This window comes from Pinus tabuliformis, chromosome 2_2, assembly GCF_031772625.1.
Source record: "Pinus tabuliformis cultivar Carrire ecotype Pingquan chromosome 2_2, CPIR1, whole genome shotgun sequence".
NCBI classification, from domain to species: Eukaryota; Viridiplantae; Streptophyta; class Pinopsida; order Pinales; family Pinaceae; genus Pinus; species Pinus tabuliformis.
In genome coordinates, this window is record NC_142300.1 from 191,333,291 (window position 1) to 191,348,218 (window position 14,928).

The window sequence follows — 14,928 nt, forward strand, 5'->3', positions numbered from 1 at the left end:
GACCTGAAAAACTGCTAAAAATAGTAAATTGTGCTACAATTACGGAAACTGAAAAACTGAAAGAGACAGTTGTGGGGTCCAAGTGGGATAGGTGGGTGGCCACCAACATCCACCTGGTTCCTCCCCCCTTAGGAAGCAATGGTCCCCATTGCGTTGAGTTCCTCCATCTGCTGAACTTGGTCCCTAGTGAGTTGTTCTGCAATCTCAGATGTGTCTAGTAATGGTGGGAAGCATGGTCGAGGGCGGTACACATTGAACACTTGGTGTAGGCGAAGGAATGGAGGAATGCTGTGCTCCAAAGCATTATTTCCCACAGCCTTAGTAATGGTGTAAGGACCATGTCGGCATGGTTGGAGCTGCTCTTGTAAGGCGTTCTTTCTGCAGATTCAACCAGACTTTGTTGCCCACCTGAAGCTTGTGTGGTACCCCTGTGGGTGAGGAGAAGTTGTTCCTGTGTTCTGTCATGACCGTATTCCTTTGTTTCTGTTGCTGCGTGGAGGAACTCTTAACAGGGGTCATGGATGTGGTGATGATCTTACCCTTACTTTGGGAGCGAACTAGACAGAAAATGAATTTCCTAGTCTGGGAGATGAGCTTGCTGCCTTTCTTGGTAGTGATCAAAGAGGTGGAAGTAGGTGGGGCTACCTTTGGTATCCTGTATAATGAATTACACAAAGAAATAATGACAGCACGAGGCCTTGACCCATACACACCATGTTGCCTCGACAAGTATGGTTGGCCTAATAATACATCACAAACATCTAGAGGTGTAACATCACGTAATACCTCATTTGTGAAGGGCTTGATGATGTAGGGAAGGCGGCACTGCTGGCGAAATTTGAGATCTCGTCCTTCATGAAGCCACCCGATATTGTACAGTTGTGGGTGTGGTGTAATTGGTAGGCCCAACCGTTTCACGACCTCTGTTGAAATGAGGTTCTTTTGGCTACCACTGTCGACAATGAATTGTAGCGGCGAACCCTTCACCCACATCTATGAGTGGAAAAGATGTTCCCCCTCCTTTGGATCTTCGGGCTCATTCTTCTGGATCTTGGCGGTGGCAACAGTGACGCTGGGCTCTGCATCAATGATCTGCTTCCCTTTTCCATTCCGCTTGCCGGGTTCTGACTCAGGGTCGGAACATGCATCTGATTCTGAAGCCTTCAACTCAGGGACAAACCACTGCTTGGTCCGACACTCACTTGTGTTATGAGTGGGACTCTTATGGAACTCACACCACTTTCCTGTGTCCTTCTTCAACTTCGTGGTGTTGTTATTTTCTTGCGGCGTCGACGGGTTTCCTTGGGTCACCCCGCCTTGGCTTTGTCCTTTGGTCTTCAGATTTGCAGATCCAAAGTCTCGCTTCTTCTGTTTGAAATTTTGCTCGATTTTGACAGTGTATCGATACGCCGTACCAAGCGAGGAGATGTTCAAGAACTCCATCTCTTCATGGATGTATCTGTGTAGGCAGCTAGGGTATTTGAGTACCAAATGCAGCTCAAAGTCCTTGATACCCAACTATGTGCGAAGGGTATGAAAAATGTTTCTGAACTTCAGCACATCTTGGTCCCTTCCCTGCCGCAGTGTGGTCCATTTGATGTATTTGTCCTCATAGCTTTTGACAGGGTAGAATTGCTCCTTGACGACATCCCGTAATGAATCCCAAGTGGGTGTGGCTGAAAATAGTGAGCCCATACTTTCATTCTCCTGTTCGCAGTAGGTTTCCCACTAGTCCTTGACGTGGGGGGCTGCTTTGAGAAGAGAGAAAACAATCTTTTCCCGACTCGAAAATTCATGAATAGGAAAATACCCATTTAGCAGATTTAACCATTTATCTACAACATCTACGTATATTTGACCCTCAAAGATGGGTATTTCAAAATTAACTTGTACCTTAAACGGTGTGGCATTTCCAGAGTAGTTGTTGGAAGCCGATGTGTCGCCTCTAGGTAGCTGCTGAAGGATCTGCGCAAAGCTATCCATCATCGCATTCCTTTGCCACTCGAGGGTTTCTTCGAGCAAGATTTTGATAGGATCTCCTGCCCCCTCATCTTTCTTTTCATCTGCCATGGGGGGCCGTTGGGATTTGCGAGACTGGTCTTGCAAAGGTTCGACTAGTTCAAGCCCTAACTCCTTATATCCCGACCTCGTTGGGGACATGCAAAGAAAAATAGAGAAAAAGCAGACCGCTCTGATACCACTGATCTGGATTTAAACAGGAACACAAAAAATTACAAAGATAACCATAAATACAGAGATGTGATAACCATAAATACAGAGATGCAGTGGAAATAATAATTCATTTCGTTACTGTAAAATGCTGAAATATGCTTACAAACATAAATGGAAATAAACCAGCTAGGGCAATGGTAGCTTATCTCTGAGAAGAGATGTGGCGGCTAGATGCCTCTGAACTGTGTTACAATGAGGTTCGAAGGCCTATTTATTGTTGAGAAACAATGGAAAACCCTTAACATCCCAAAACCTAACCCTAGAAGATGAATTGCCAAATTGTGGGCCTCATTCAGGTAAATTGGTACATCAATTTCCCGGGGTCGTAACTTTGGCACCCGATCTCCGTTTGACACGTACAATAGCTCGTTAGAAAGATCTATTTGAGAACTATAACTTTGGGAAGAGCAGCATTGGTCCAGATTTCCCAAAAACCATCGTTTAGGGTCTCAAAACGAATCCGGAAGTTCAAGAGCCAAAAAACTGCTAAAAATAGTAAATTGTGCTACAATTACGGAAACTGAAAAACTGAAAGAGACAGTTGTGGGGGTCTAAGTGGGATAGGTGGGTGGCCACCAACATCCACTTGGATCACCTACTAAAACCCAAAGACAAGTAGAGAGGAAGAGATCCAAAGTGTGTTAAAAATGACTTGAAGGCCACCTCTATTTATACTAAAACGTTGAGCACAAGTGGGGTTTATTTGGTTACTGGCCGACCTTGATGAATTGTCCCATAACACAAATAAATTCATATCTCCATGAATACTTATTGCAATCAGATGATATTTAGATCAATCCTACACCTCTCAATGAGAGGGATCCAAGAAAAATATCATATTTCATTAATAAGATGACCCACATGGAGTTTGGCCCTAGTTGCTAATTTTAACACTCCCTCTCAACTAGGGAGAACTCCATTTGTTGATCCATATGTCCGACTATACTATCTCTACCATCAGTGCACTACACTTCTCTACTCTACTCTGCTGAACCATGAAGAAGAAGAATTGATTGAGAATGTCTGATACCATTCTCTACTGACTCGAAATTAGTTTTATTGATCCCAGAACAATATCACAAGAGAGTGTCTCAAACCACTCATATTGATCCCAGATCAGTTTCATTGATCCTAGATCAATGGAGGTCATCCTAGCATAGGGAGTACAGTAGATACAATGATGTGTCTATCGATAGTACTACTATGGTTCCTAACCCCATTTCCCTGCTCATTGATCAGATGAGAGGTACTTCCCATGAGTCCCAGACTTCATGGGTAGGATTCCTCGATAGGAGAACTAATCATCCTATCCACAGGAATATGAATCATCCTGACCCACAGTCGCCATGGGAGAACTAATCATCCCGTCCCACAGGAGAACTAATCATCATGTTTCACAGTTTCCATAGGAGAACTAATGATCCTGGCCCACAAGAGAAAAAATCATCTTGTTCCACAGTTGCCACAGGAGAACTAATCATCCCGGCCCACAAGAGAACTAATCATCCTGTTTCACAGTTGCCACAGGATAACTAATCATCCCGACCCACAAGAGAATTAATCATTTGTTCCACAGTTGCCACAGGAGAACTAATCATCCCGGCCCACAGGAGAACTAATCATCCTGTTTCACAGTTGCCATGAGAGAACTAATCATCCCGCCCATAGGAGAACTAATCATCATGTTCCACAGTGGCCACGGGGTATCACAGGGGAAGGTTGAACCTATCATCCTGTACATAGCACACCACCAGGGGAGGGTGAATCACCATGTGGTCGTATGTTGCTCTACTAAGTACCCCAAGCCCCCCAAGGCTCCCAGAGCTCAATGCATGCAATATGCAGGACCCTTATAAGAAGGTCTCTCAACGACTCCAAGTCGTTCGGGAAATTCACAGATTTGACCTTTCCCGAGGCTTTGACAAAATGTCTACGACCTATACATTAGTCTCAATGTGATGGAGCCTCCTCGCTCATCAACTTACCATATCCCAAATAAGGTAGTATTTGATGTCTATCTGATGGAGCAATCATCGAATACAGGATTCCTCAATAATCGAATCCCCCCTCTTGTTGTCACAGAGAATCACAATGGTATTCATCATGTGTACAAATAGCTAACTGAAGAGCTTCCACAACTAGGCAACTTTATATGAGATCATACTCGTAGCTATGTATTCGGTCTTGGTGGTGCTTATAGCAACCGACTTTTGCTTCCTGCTCATCCATGATATCGAAGCAGAACCCAAAGAGAACTAACGCTAAGAAGTGCTCTAATGATCCTCCACACTGCCATCCCAATTAGCATTCGAATAATCATGCAACTTCATATTTCCGGAAGTGTATCTCAATCCATGAGAGATTATGCCCCGAAGATATCTCAGAAGATTCTTAGCACCAATCCAGTTAGGCTCAACCAAATATGAGCTCACCATGCTAATTGCAAAACATATGTCCAGATGTAAGTTCACCAAGAAAATCAATGTAAATGAGTTTATGGAACTCAGAGGCATTTCCCAAATTTGGTCCGGCATCATCACCATATAACTTCTGAAAGTTAAAATCCTTGAGGTAGTCACGGGCTTGCAGTTTACCATTCCACATCTGGAATCCAACTCTCTCTTACTTCTGCAAGTGAGAGGGTCTGCGCCTATTTGAAATAGGTCGTCCTAAGAAGGTGCTGGTATGAGAGGTCTATCATCCACAACCTTCAAATAATGGTTTGGATCGGCTTCAATCTTAGTGAATTTCAGCTTCATCTGACAGCTATCAATCCTCTCATACTACGCCCAGTGAATTTTGCTTCAAGCCATAGAGGGCTTTCTTTCGCCTGCATACGTGAGATTCCTGATCATGGATCTCAAACCCCTCAGATTATTCCGAACCTGTGGACCTGCTACATGAGGGGAATGGTCCCCTTGTAAGATTTTCCTTTGGTACATCTCAGACATGTACTTTCATGCTCTTTTTGAATTCAAGCATCCCTGTCACCATCTGACTCATAGACCTCTGGTGCTATGTGTCAATGGACATGGTCCCCAGTGGACTTCCTGCAACTTGATACAACCCTGAACTCAAAAAAATTGAAAATTCTATTTTCAAACACGTGCCTTTCCATCGATGAGTGCCACCCTGTAACCTTTGACTTCCATTGCCGAAATGGACACAAGGTTCTTCTTGTGATCAGGTACATAAAAGAGATTCTCTAAATGAATCGAGTTACCCTCATTCAATTGATGGGTAACATTCCCTACACCATTTCTGGCATAGGTGGCATCGGATCCAAGTATAATCCCACGATTTTTTCCATCTCTACCAAATTAGAGAGTGCACCCTACTATCTAATGAATGTAATATCCCTCCCCTTAATAATAAATAATAAATAATAAAAATAATACAAAAATAATAATTAATAATAAAAATAATGAATAATAATAAATAAATCACTTAATAATAAATAATAAAAATAATAAATCATAACTGTTAAATAATAAATGATATTAAAAATTATATAAAAAGAATAAATAATAAAAATAATAAAAATAAAAATAGTAATAACCATATTAAAGCTCTAAATAAGAATAAATAGAAATAAAACAAGAAAACTATCAAAAAGAAGGAAATAAAACAAGAAAGCTAAAAATCAAAGGAAAAGTAAAGAAATAAAACAAGAAAAAAAGTTGCATGCAGACACATGGAGTGTGTGCATGTGGTTCCCCTTCCAATGCTTTGTTCTATTTAATAGATGGTGAGGAGGATGGGAGGTATTCTATCATTCCGAGATTCTATCTTTCATTCTCTTGGGAGAATGGTATACTAAGACTTAGGAGCACTGGCAGTAGTACGTTGATTGAGGCTTGGGGGTGGCCAATTGTAGCAGAATCCTTGCACAATTGAGCCTACTGTTGGGTGGAGAGTCGTCCCCACAACCTTGTTTTCATCTGGCAAACCTTGATCACAGGTAACATAGATATACAATTATTTGTCAGCATATTTTTCTATTAAGAAATTAATTTATTTTTTTACTGTTACATACGGCCTATAAACATTTTAATATAGAAAAATTCGATCTAAATGATTTATCGATTTCTTTTGGGAAGCCGTCAATATTTCTATTTGAAGTGGATTTTGAGAAATAAATTATTCAGAGCATTGGAATCTATAATTTAATTTCTGAGGCTATTATTCACTTTACCTAGTGCATAATTTTCATCGTTGAGCTTTGACGTCAATTTCTTTGAGTTTTTTTAATTTAGAGGAAAATCAATTTCTTTTGAGAGAAAAGTTATCGTTTTATTTTTTATAAAATCGCTGTAAAGAATTTTAATATTTTCTCTCATTTCTCGCTTCAAACATGTCAAGCACTTAAATCTCTCTGAGTGCATGGATCAATTGCAAGACCAAGATCTTTAGTTGGCCTCCGAATGCCTTAAAAACCTAGTTACTTTATCATTAGGGAACCCTGACCAACCACATGAATGCATTTCAAACATGGGGTTTGTAGGGTTTGTGAAAAATTGTACTATGCTGGAGGATGTTGCCTTGACTTCCATACCCAATCTGCAAGATTCAGGTATTGAGGCGTTGACTAGTGTTTGTAAAGGGCTTAACGCTATCAATCTCATGAATTGTCGGATAATGCCCTGGAAAGCCTTAAAAACTGTGACAATATCCAAGAATTGGGTTTAAAGGGTCGTTTCCGATTCACTCCATCTGGTTTGATAAAAATAGGTGAGAATTGTCCAACGCTTCTGAAGTTCACACTCGAGCTTGAGCCGTCCGTCGACATTACCCTGGCCCTCCAGTCTCTGGCCACTCACTACCGCAATCTGCAGGAACTGTCTTTACAGTTCTGACGTACGAACTTGTGTGGGAATTACGAGGTTAATCTCTGGTTTGGTGACACTTGCTTTGTCTTGTAACTGGACTGCTTTAATGCTTGGTAAGTCATTGCATCAAGGCCAAACCGTCATAGAGTTTCCTAGAAAGCAGCGTTACGTGATAAAATTGCAAATGGACGATGACGTGGCTTTGCTTCTATCTCGGTAATTATATGCAGTAGATATTTATATGTTTCTGATAGCGGTCTTTCAGTAATTGTATGCAGTAGATATAACAACAGGTATGTAGTTGTAAAGGAGGCAAGGACTATTCTGTTTATAGGCCATCACTTAGGGACAAAATACTCTCAAAAAGGCTTGAAAACTGTGATTCATATTACCATGTACAAATAGAATGGATGACATGGCCTTGGTTCCACATCCATTAAATGCATTTAGTATAGTGGCAGAGATAAGGTGTGCAAGGTAGAATAACTGTTTCATCTTTTCAAACATTTCCATACTTTATGTAATGCATATTTTCTGGGTTTTTAGCTGGAATAGTCTCCGTTTGAAGCTCACATGTGAACTCTATTTTAAAGTGCAATATTGGATAGCACATAATGTATTGAGCTACTGTCTTCTGCAAGATTGCTGTGCCAATTTTATTTTCTAATTGCTTGTTTATTTGAGGCTTCTTTTCCTACATTGTTATGTAAACCTTTATTCTATTGGACCCTATAACAACCAACAGAGAATGATTGACAGTAATCTTCCCCTAGGCAAACCACTGTTTACCTTACATTGCTTGTGTTTATTGATAGGCTTGAATAGTTGGTTGAATGGAGGCATGGATTCAACAAAAAACTTTGGAACTTGAAGCCAAAGACAACACCATTTTATCTTTTAATTGTTTAGTGAACTGCTATAACAACTTATCTAGAGATTATGTTTGATATTTATGAGCTGAAATTGAAATGCAATTAGTCTAGCAGTGCAAGCTTAAAACATCCCAACATAATTGCAACTGTAGCCTGTTTAGGACAAATGATCCATTCCTTATACACCACTGTTCTAAAGGTTCAGCAGCCGACGATTTTGAAAACTTGTTCTGAAAGCATAATATGAACAACTATTGTATGCATATGAATCAAATTACATATAATTCATAAATGCATTTCAATTGGAGAGGATACAATCAAACCACCTAATTTCCATTGAATATCACCTCAAATTAGTGTACTAAGAACAAATAGATCCACATGAATTAGTAATAATAGAAGATTTTGTGAATATCTTTTTGGCTTGGGTAAGCTTGAGACTTAAAGCTGCTCTTGAATTAGGCAAATCAGAAAAGTAGAATTCAGAATCTGACTATAAAAACGTTATGAACAGAGTTATGGACGTAAAAAAAAATCAGTTTAAAGGTATCTCCTTTAATCATATTTTCAGAGAATAAACTCGCATGACAAGTTGTCGAAGGAGGCCCTTTCTTTGTGGAAAAGCATGTGAGACCCAAAACTTATGATATTGTAATCGTAGGTTGGGTGATATTGATCATGTCATGTCATTAATCATACAGTTTTGGGTGTCCAATTAATCTGGGATGATAATCTAATGCAATGGGAATTAATGATATTAAAAAAGCTATTAGTTTGATTGGAATTTTCTGAGCATTCCATCCCAAATTTGCTTCAATTGTAGTTGGTGTATCAACAATTTTGTCATTTATAGATCTATGAAATTTCCCAAAATTGAAAGTTGTCTTGAAAAACAATAGACAGATGTCATGTAATATGCATACTGCCATGTCCATGATAATAAAAACTAATGATTAAGTTTCTGGATAAAGACGTATGAGTCACTTTCAACTAAAAAATGAAATACCAATTGTTGTACTATGTGCTATGCCCTATTATTAGTATTATTAGTGGTAAGCTCTATAATTTGTACAAATAGAACTAGAGGTTCACTTCCCTCATCTCTAACAATTCTTCAATCTTTATACAACATGGGATTTTGCTAGAAGCACTGGTCATCATATCTCAAGAGAAAATTGATGCATATTGTGGTGTATTATAATTGTGTATAGTGCTGAATGTTGTTTACAAATGAAATTAAATGCTGTTAAGAAAGTAACATTGTGATGTGGTTAATGTTGTGATTTAACTTGTGAATGCACGTTTGTGGAAGTTAAGTTGAAGACAAAGACATGCTTGGATTTTAGATTGAGTTTGAGAGAGAGCACTTGGATTGATTCTCAAAATGATAAACTTTGGCATGTTCCCTTAGGATCGTCTCAAGTCTTATTCTATTTTTCAGTCCACATATTTTCTAAGTTGTCTTATAATTTGATCTTTTATAAATTTGTGCTGTAATTATTAAATGGTTTATTATTATGTATGTGCAAAGTTTGTATGTGATGAAATGAGGAATTATTAGCCTAATTTAATTGAATGTAAGTGGGTTAATATATTTTCACTTCATTCAATTGTTGCCTTTTAACATATCAACAATTCCACTTCTTCCCATTGTTGTGCATTATAGAATAGATCCCTTGAGCATGATTCAATTTGTCATTTTTCACACAAAAGGCAATGTATGTGATCAATGTTGACTTGGGATTTTCTATTGTTATTTGACCTAACTTTTGACTAAATGCGGAGGCTAAATTTTTTTGTGGTTTATTGACTGTGGTTGACCAAAGATCTACTCTTTTTTTGGCTCGTTGAACGAGGGTTGATTGTAGGTCAACTTCTATTTTTTTGACTAAGACCTTGACTATGGAATTGCAAGCCAAATTTCAACCCCTTTGACCAACTACCTCGAGCTGAAATTTGACCCTTTGTTGCAGACTTGGACTTTGACTAATGCATTTCCTTTCCTCTCACATTTGACTCATTTGAATTAGCATTTATTAAGGTCCGATATTGGAATTTTGACTGGAATATTCTGATGTACATGTTAATGAATTGAAATCTCTCTCATAAGGAAATATTATTGAGTTCCCCCCCTTGTGGGATTTTGTCCCAATAAATTTTGGTGTCTCTTGTCACATTGTTTACTGCGATCTTTATTGCTCTATTGAAGAAGTTGATGGTTAAAAATTTTCATGTGTAACTGCTTAATGATTGGAATTCTCTAAAGAAATTGTATCATTGGAAGTAGTTATAAGTTTGAAAAATTGTACTAGTCTTGATTGCACTATAAAATTGACTTTTGTTGTTGAACGGAATAAGAATTATTTGATCAATGACATGTTGATTGTTTTTGAATGGTAAATTAGTGAGCATGAAGTGTCCATGAAAACTAATATGCGTTGAAATTTGTTCATATGTTATTCCATGGTATCATAGTTGCTAAATTTGATTATGATGAAGTTTGAATGGATTCGATGATTTCCCACATTCAAAGAACTATTGAATTGAAAAAGATAAAAGAAAAAGACCTTAATCCTTGTATCTTTAGATATGTTATATATATTGGTCACATTTCGTTTGCTTCAATACTCTTAGTTAATTTCTACCAGTTTCTAGAAGAAAAGAAATGTTATTTAGATACATAGATTCTTGCTTGCACTATTTTGTGTATATGTGATATGATGAATGGAAATTTCATAGCAGCTCCCTTTTATTCCCCAATAACTGGAAGTCCATGAAGCCTGCCGAGTAAATGACTTCCATGTGATTTTAATGATAGAGATATAGAATTTAAAAGGCACCACCAAGAAAGACCTGCCCCTATTAAGCATTTGTGATGTGCATCCACAGAGGAATAACATTTCTGAGCTGTTGAAAACTTGTTACATGCATTCAACTGGCATTCATAGCATATTTGTGGCTATGGGTGCTGAACTCATAGTAGATTGTGAATATATCACTGGGATGACTCATAGCCATGACGTTATGGTAGTTTTGGTGGTAGAAAGTTGCAAGCATCATCTTGGCAAACAATGTTTTAAAAGCAAAGCATCGTGAAAAACGATGAGAAATGGAACATACATATTTTACCTGATTGTTTTGTACATATAATAGTTGATTTGATCTTAGTTCTGGTTAGCCTGGGTTAATCTTTGTGCACACTTCAATGAGTCATGCATTACTACCTATTTGCCTACTTATGTATTTTGAGATTTATGAGAAATTTACATGAGTAGGAAATATGAACGACATACAAATTACTTATTGGCAAATGCCATGAATATAGCTTAGTGCTAAAATATTTATTTAGGAAGAGTGTATATATTATGAACTTAAGCTGATAACTGCTAATAAACTATCTAAAAAAATGCTGTTATGATTAAAAGAGAGCCCTGTAACTGAAATCTACGCTAAAAATTGGAGAACTTATAGCTGAAACTAAACGCATGAGTTTTCTGGACCAGAATTGGACAACTAATGTTCTAAACTGAAATATGAAATATTGTCAGCCAAGAGTACAATGAAATAGACTCATACAACTTCTTTTTGTTATTTTTTTCAAGTATCCTTCACTGTAGAGGTATGGATGCTAACTCAGGCCTAGACCCAAGGCAATATCCATAGAGTGAAAGAGCACTGTTGGGGACTTTCGACGCTAAAAACTTAACTTCGGGACGAAGTTCCTTAAAGTGGGAGAGTATGTAATATCCCTCCCCTTAATAATAAATAATAAAAAATAAAAATAAAAATAAAAATAATAATTAATAATTAATAATTAATAATAAATAATAAAAATAATACAAAAATAATAATTAATAATAAAAATAATGAATAATAATAAATAAATCACTTAATAATAAATAATAAAAATAATAAATCATAACTGTTAAATAATAAATGATATTAAAAATTATATAAAAAGAAATAAATAATAAAAATAGTAATAACCATATTAAAGCTCTAAATAAGAATAAATAGAAATAAAACAAGAAAACTATCAAAAAGAAGGAAATAAAACAAGAAAGCTAAAAATCAAAAGAAAAGTAAAGAAATAAAACAAGAAAAAAAGTTGCATGCAGACACATGGAGTGTGTGGATGTGGTTCCCCTTCCAATGTTTTGTTCTATTTAATAGATGGCGAGGAGGATGGGAGGTATTCTATCATTCCGAGATTCTATCTTTCATTCTCTTGGGAGAATGGTATACTAAGACTTAGGAGCACTGGCAGTAGTACGTTGATTGAGGCTTGGGGGTGGCCAATTGTAGCAGAATCCTTGCACAATTTAGCCTACAGTTGGGTGGAGAGTCGTCCCCACAACCTTGTTGTCATCTGGCAAACCTTGATCACAGGTAACATAGATATAAAATTATTTGTCAACATATTTTTCTATTAAGAAATTAATTTATTTTTTTACTGTTACAATGAATTGCCTTGAAGCACTATAATCAATAAGCCAGATTCCCAAAGAATTTGAAGGAGAGGGCCAATACAAGATAACACTTCTTTATCTTATCAAAAACAACATTTGATTCTTCATACATGGGGTTCCTTGCTTTCTTTGAAGAGTCGGCCATTTCCTTGATAACCTGCATTACCTGTCATTCCTTTGATCATTGAAAATGTCCCTGGAATGATTGTTATCTTCATTAAGATATGTGTCTCTACCATTCAAACACTCTTTCACATAATGGCCGAACTTATTGCAACCAAGGTATCTGCCTTTCCTTCCACCCTTAGATCCAAACTTCCCAATGAAGTGATCTTTAGGTAGGCCATCAGAAACTTCCGCTGCGCCATTCTGATAATATTCTCTTCTTCAACTTCACCCTCGGTGAATTTGAAGAGGGATGAGGAATCCACTTATCCTTTTGTCCTTTCCCAACTGTCTCCGGTGATTGCTCTTTCACTCTTGCTTGGGCATTGTCTTCACCTCAGCTCTGCAACCATGTTAATTTTAGGTATGTTCTATGCTTAGAGAAATTTATTTCAATTTTCACAGTTAGCTCAATATCTTTTCCAAATTAGCAATCACATCAGCATTAAAGTAAACTGCAGATAGAACATAAACATAAATCACAGAAGACAAGCCAAGACAAGAGGACACAAGATGTGGTGCTAGCTAGGGACAAACCCCAATGTGGGGAAACCCTTGATCAATTCTTCTTATATGTTATTCAATAGTTCAATAGAGAGAGTGAGAGATAGTATGTTTACAAAAGAAGTCAACACTTTGACTTATCTAGATAAGAGCATAGATCATCTCTAAGAAGATGCTACATGATATCAGTTGAAGACATGATGCTTCAACTGATTCTCCAAGGTGACTCCTTCACCTATTGTTGTGCTTCATTTCGTCATCATGCTGCGCCTCACCGCACTGCACCATGCTGCATCCATCATCACTCTACTGCATCTCATCACGCTTCATTAATCATGATTGTACCCATCACTGCACTACATTATGTGCCATTGCTACACCATGTTACCGTACTGACCTATGCTGTGGCTACACCTTGCTTACTTGTTGTCCCTTGCTTGCTTGTTTTCCCTAACATGCTTGTTGTCCTTAGAATGCTTGTTTCCTTAGCGTGCTTGCTATTGCATGCTAGCTATCCCTTGCATGCTAGCTATAACATTGCATGCTTGGTGTATTTGTTGCTAAGTACCATACAACTGTCCCAATATTAGTTAGATGTCCCTTGCATGCTGCTCTCCTTTAAAGACAGATGCTTCGACAGTTCTTGGCAGTTCCGACAGTTCCAACTGTTCCCGACATTTCTGACAGTTCACGACAGTTTTGGCAGTTCCCACTGTTCCCGGCAGTTCCTGACAGTTCCGACAGTTCCCGGAAGTTTCGGTAGTTCCGGGCAGTTCCGACAATTCTGAAAGTTTTGGTAGTTCCGACAGTTCCGACAGTTCCCGACATTTCCGATAGTTCCCGACAGTTCTGGCAGTTCCGACAGTTCTGACTTCTTCTCTCTAGATTAGGGTAGACTTATTCCTTAGGATATCTCCTCCTACTAAAACCCAAAGATAAGTAGAGAGGAAGAGATCCCAGATGTGTTGAAAATGACTTGAAGGCCACCTCTATTTATACTAAAACGTTGAGCACAGGTGGGGTTTATTTGGTTGTTGGCCAACCTTGACGAATTGTCCCATAACACAAATAAATTCATATGTCGATGAATACTTGTCAGAATCGGATGATATTTAGATCAATCCTACACCTCTCGATGAGAGGGATCCAAGAAAAATATCAGCTTCCATTAATAAGATGACCCATATGGAGTTTGGCCCTAGTTGCCAATTTTTCCATTAGACCAAAACCCGTAGGCATTAGTCTCTACTTCAATCGCCGGAGTTAGGATCCATGATAGGAGGCTATTCCACACTGCAAAACAAAAAGGGAGCGTTGATTATCCATGTGGATATTGGTGGCCACTAGTCTATCCCACCTAGACCTCCAGTCGGTTTCATCTGTTTCCTTGATCATAACAGCATTTACTATTTTCATTAGTTTTTTGGGTATTGAACATCCAGAGCTGTTTTGACCCTCTAAATGACAATTTTTTGTGTTTTGCAGTAGTCCTTAGAGATATCTTTCCAATGAGGTATCGTACGCACCAAATGGAGATCATATGACCAAGTTACAAGCCTAAGAAGTTGGCTTTCCAACTAACCCCAAAGAGGTCCACAAACTCTTGGTGTTTCATCTCTTGGGGTTAGGGTTTTCCTTTATTGTTCAATAATAAAAAGGCCCTTAAGCCTCATTGTAACATAGTTTAGAGGCATGTAGCCACCACATCTCTTCTCATAGATAATCTACCATCACCCGAGCTAGTTTATTTCCATTTTATATGTAAGCATATTTAAGTTCTTTGATGTTAATGAAATTATGTTTTATTTTTGTTGCATCTTTGTGTTTATGTTCGTATGTGTATTTTGTTGTGTTCCT

The 14,928-nt window shown here is 38.0% G+C and overlaps 1 pseudogene; it reads left to right on the forward strand.

Annotated features, from left to right (window-relative positions):
• Positions 1-7,728, forward strand: part of LOC149192042 (uncharacterized) — a 121,576-nt pseudogene extending 113,848 nt beyond the window's left edge.
• The last annotated feature ends 7,200 nt before the right edge of the window (positions 7,729-14,928 follow it).